A 6,000-nucleotide genomic window follows, 5' to 3' on the forward strand; every position below is an offset into this window, starting at 1 on the left:
CTGCTGAGAGCTTTCTCTCTCGTAATATCCCAAACTGCTTTGTCACACACCTGTCACTGATTTAGGCCAAAGCAGCACACTAGGCAGGAGCCAGCTGCCCCTGTTCAACAGATCACTGTCTACCCACGTAATTAAAGACAAAGATATGCTCTTCAACAGATCACTGTCTACCCACATAATTAAAGACATAGATATGCTCTACAGGGGAGGAAAGTGTATTTTAATGATGGGGCATTAGCTGTATTGTTGGAGCTTTTAATCTCATTGTACCTCCGCTGGTGTGCACTTGTAGTTTTAGTGAGGACAAGTCTCACTCTGTGTAGTAACTGTTGCTAAGATGTTTTTTTTTGTGCCAATACTTAAATATGTCTACTGATATTTCATATTTGATTAGGTTTTGCCCACTGAGAAACCAAATTAGATAATCTAATTATTTTGTTTGTTCAGGTAAACGTAGTCCTTGGCATATGACAGAGCGCTGTGCTGCTCAAATGATCACTGGAATGATTTCTAGTCTCGTTTACAGCGCAATTTACCAACCTGTATCTCATCACAAGTTCGCCCAGGGGTCAACCCCTTCCAAACCTTAGTTCGAACATAGGTTTCCATAACAGATTAAATATGCAAATATCATATGCAATATGGGTCTATAGTACCACCAGGAACTATGTGACCAGAAACTCTTTTGAATACGATATGTGTTTGTATTGAAAGATGTTGCCATGTATGGTGTGATGTACATAAAGCCACAAGAGATAAGATAAATGCATAGCAAGTTAGCTGGAAATGGCTTTTGTACGCTGCTATTCCCTGGATATGTGTGTTTGCACTCTGACTCATATCTGCTGAGGTCATACAGCATCATATCCATGGAACCCATTAACCAAATGGCTGATTGCCAGCTGGTTACAGCGGCCCTCCCCATACTCCTTACTGAAAGTACACATGAGTCAGGGAGGTCTCACTACTGTCAGAAGGTGAAATCGTGTACATCGGCATTGTGGGTATAGTCTGCCTTAACATGGTCTCCCTAAAAGGCCAGATGCAACTCACTTATGTATTGCCTGTACTTGCTCATTCAAGGGAAAGACTCGGAATTAGTTTAAAGAGCATCTGGAAATGGTTTCAAAATCTAATAAACTAGTTCATCACGGCGCCCCCTAGTGGGTGCAAACACCCCCCCCCCCCCCCCCCCCCCCCCCAGGAAGCACACCCTGTTCACACTGCGCTCTCCATCATCTCTGTGACACAAATCTTCGAGCTGTGACCCGAGGGCTCACTCAAGTCCAACAGTGAATCACACAGCGTGTGGGATACCGCCAACACCCACTCCGTGTCCATGAACTGATTCCATTCACAGCACTGATTTTCTACACTACCTCTCGTTGAGTCGATGTGATCTTTTACAAGCATTCGGCTATTTTACAAGCATTCGGCTATTCTCTAGAGATGCTCAGGTCAAGTTAAGCCATGCATCTTAGATGTCGGTTTCTATCTGTCACTGTCAACCTTAACCGACCTTGGGGTCAAGGGTCAACACGTGCTTCCTATCCCTGTCCTGCAGGCATGGGTTTCAGACACTCCAGTTTTGTACTCTGATTATATGATGACATATTGGTGACTCTTTCTTGCGCCCAAACTGGAATTAAAATGAATTATGCTTAAATTGTCACCACACGAACTCAGTAGAATTTGGGCATAATTTTGGTGTGTGTGTACATATGATGCATGTATGTGGTGAAGATGAAAAAGATGATATCTGGGTTGTATCAACACATGACAGCCGTGGCTGTATCAGTCTGGATTACGCTGACACATGTCAACATATTGTCACTGCTACTTTTGCAGGAACATCCAAAAATGTTTTTCTACATTCATAAATAATCCAAGGATATATTTCACATAGACCAGTACAATAACAACACGATTTTTGCTCATTTATTTATTTAAGAGAGTAGCTATGCATCTGCATCTACCCTAGTGTATTATCTTATCTTTAGTAGCTACATCATAAATGTGTTAATTAATAGGCCTACAAAATTTAAACCACAACTGCAGTGTGGACTTTCAGTGTTTGGAAAACACTGTAAATCTTGAAATGACACTTAACCCATAAAACCAATCATTGTTTGTAAATTATGTCCTCACCTTCCACATTACCACACTTGAACCGATCTTTATCATGATACCAGTGAAACATTATCTTGCGCTCATTCGCTCCAACATTTCGGCATCCTGTTTCCTGGTTTCAAAGAGAGAGGTAACGGCTCTCTCCTGTGTTTTCATTGTTTGAGCGATGCCGAGTATTCAAATGCTGAGTATTGGCGCCCTCGTCCGGACAAAATATGTAGACACAGGTGTTTTCACAAATCATCTGCCTTCTCGGATTTTTACTGGTACAGTAATTGACTCACATTTACAAGAAGTACATTTATTTTATTAATTTAATTTTCTCTCATCAGGAGAGTCATATCGGGGTCCTCTCATAGAACAAACTTTTAAATATTTATGATTCTGTAGTATGATTCTGCAGCCTGAATACTCTCTGTATTCTGTTTATGAATTGAGACAAATTTCGCTTTTTTGTTTTATTGACCAAGCGTCAGTTCACACCGAGAACGTACTAAAATAAGATGACAGGATTTATTTATTCATTTCAATTCAAGGACTCTCAGCATACAAGCATATTAAAATATATGGTCAGAATAGATATGTATAAAATATGTTTAATTTGAAAAGGTCCTGGTGCCAGAGCCCCTTTGAGAAGATAAATATCAGCGTAAAGGAGGTAAAATCAGCCAGGGTTTGCTTACTTGTAATGAGAGGTGTTGATTATCTGAATTATCACCTAAGGTGTGTCACTTGTCTCTAAGCTGCTTAGATATGATTGGTAGTCCAGAATAGGGGGAGGGGTGTGCGTGTGTGTGTGTGTGTGTGTGTGTGTGTGTGTGTGTGTGTGTGTGTGTGTGAGAGAGAGATAGAGAGAGAGAGGGAGAGAGGGCGGGAGGGAGAGAGATGACCTAATAGTCAGGAAAAGTGATGAAGTCATCTGAGCCACCTGACTCATATCCCCAGATGAGGGGAGTATTACCACTCCCCGTGCAATTCGCTATGTGTGTGTGTGTGTGTGTGTGTGTGCGCACATGTCTTTGTGTGTGTGTGTGTGTGTGCACATGTCTTTGTGTGCATGGAGGATTATGTGACTGTGTTTTTTTTTTTTTTTTTTTTGGAGGGGGGGGGGGGGGTCTTTTTAGTTATTGATATTTCCCACCCTCACACATCACAGAAGTCAATTGAAGCCCAAATGGTGTCAGTCTTCTACAGCATCCAAACAATCTGACACCAATCAGACCACACCCAAGGCCACTCTACTTGGGGAAGCCTTTATTTATTTATTCTCTAAACTAGATTCCACACCAACAATGAAAAATGTGCTAAAACTGCATTTTTTGTGTGTGTAAAATGGTTTACACGCAGAGGTCAATCTATGATGTTCAGTGATGTCACCACAGATGAGTCACTTAATTCCATCCCTAGTAGATTAAACTTCATCATTTTGTTTGAAGAAAAGTGCCAGTGGCAAAATATTTATGCTAATGCTATGACTGCTTTTAGACCCCTGCTTAAGCTCTCGCATACAATGCCAGCTGCTGATCCTCTATTCACAAAAAATCCACAAAATCTCAAGTTTTTCTCCAGGAAAGCATCATGTCTGCTGAGCTGGACCACTGAGTCACACTGACCTCACTGGGAGACAATTTGCCCAAGTAACCAGAATGACCACATACCCCACCGACATCGACTTAAGATCAGAACCACGACACGAATTTAAGTTATGTGTCGAAGCAGTATGTTTGTTGTTGATTAGCAAGTAATAAGTAACTGTTACTGAGATCGACGTGAATCTGAGCAAGGACGAAACACAAAGGTGGTTCTGTAAGGGATGTTGATCTGAAGCCTTTCCAAACCCTCGGCCACCACAGGGCTCGGAGAGAGCAAGAGGCAGATGGATCGCACTAGCAGATGGTCCAAATAATAGGGTGTTGTGGAGGGGGAAAAAAAAGTGGGCTCAAAGTAAGCCCAAGGGAGAGAGTTGGAGCAACAGAGAGTGGCAAGAGGGTGAGAGAAGAGAGTGAGAGAGAGAAAGAGAGAGAGAGAAAGAGAGAGAGAGAGAGAGAGAGAGAGAGAGAGAAGGAGAGAGAGAGAGAGAGTGAGCAGGACAGAGTGAGAAAGAAAGCGTTTGGAATTGGACACGCACTGAAACACATGAAAACGCATGAAGCATGCCATGCAAGCCCACAAGACACACTCACACACCCACATCCACACACACACCTACACACACACACACCCACATCCACACACACACACACTCACACACCCACATCCACACACACACCCACACACACACACACACACACACACACACACACACACACACACACACACACACACACACACACACACACACACACACACCCACACCCACACACCCACATCCACACACACACACACACACACACCACACCCACATCCACACACACACACTCACACACACACACACACACTGACAGATGGGAGAGCACAGGAAACAGTATCCGTTATCCATCGCCTCTATTGATCCAGGCCTCAGGCTCCCCAGCAGACACCATTAGTGGCAGCAGATGACCTTTTGACCACACTGGCTCTGTCACCAACAAGCTGGCCCAGCTCCAGCCTCTTCACCCTGTCAGAGGGGGCGCGCTCGCTCCCATCCGCCAGCCAGGGTCCTGGGGCCTCTCTCATCCTCTCTCTCTCTCTCCCTCCATCTCTCTCTCTCTCTCTGTCTCCCTCTCTCGCTCTCTCTCTCTCTCTCTCTCTCTCCCTCTCTCTCCTTGGCGCCCATCTCCCGTCCCGTAGGCCCCGCTGCCATCTCCAGGCCCCCGGCTGGCGGCCTGCTGTGGCCACTCCTCGGCGTGTGGTGTGGAGGAATGGCGGCTTTGATCCCTGCCTCCGCGCGTGTGCAGGCCATTGATTCTGACTGGAGTAGGCTACTCAAGCACACTGCAGGGGTCCCCCCTCCCTAATTAGCGAGCAGGGGGACATGTCTAGACGACGATTATGTGCACCTGAACTGCCCACTGCTATGACATCATCCTGCTGCGCCCTCATGGCCACGAGCCTTCAAACAGCATTGATTGGAGTAAGCAAATATTTGTTGAGTTGTGGAGAAGCCTGCCGTGCTGTTCTGTGAATCGTATTTTAAAAACAGCAGTGTGTATAAAAATAACACCGTGAGTTAATACTCATCTGAAGGAGGGCCTGGGGTCTTCTGTACAACAGGCAGCAGGAGTCTGGATCGTTGTGTTGCTTTCTGATCTGGTGCTGTAGCGATACTATGAATTAGGCTGTTGAATAAACATTCTGAAAATTGCTTGAACAGACCACGGCGTCAACAATGGCATGGACAGGTGCACTGATGGCACAATGATGACCAGTAGCGCAGAATCTCAAGGCTCAAGCGGGACACCCAACAAAGCACAGTCGTGCCAGACATATGACTGCTATTGTTGCTGGGCGGGTAACCCAATTACACCGCGCGGAGAGGCCACGTTGGTGCTGATAAGTGATTAATTGAACTCACCCAGTGGGGTTCAAGTCCCAGATAATCTGGCTGAGCCACCAGAGCCCAACACAAACCCACGGGAGCATCCACACCCACACAGCATTCAGCTGCAAACTATCTAAGAGGTTCACCATTACCTGAACACAGTGACAAGAGTGAGGAGTATAAGCACACTGGTTGTATGTGCGGTACAAAGCAAGTAAAAAAAAAGTCGTAGGCCTACGTGAAATATTTGAAAAATAAAATTTTGTATTTTAAATAGTATAATAAATAATGTAAAATAATAATAATAATAATAATAATAATAATAATAACAATAATCTATAATAATGGATATAAATAATGATAATATACTTTGAATATATATATATATATATAATAATATACTTTACATG

Source organism: Clupea harengus, chromosome 11, assembly GCF_900700415.2.
Source record: "Clupea harengus chromosome 11, Ch_v2.0.2, whole genome shotgun sequence".
NCBI lineage: Eukaryota > Metazoa > Chordata > Actinopteri > Clupeiformes > Clupeidae > Clupea > Clupea harengus.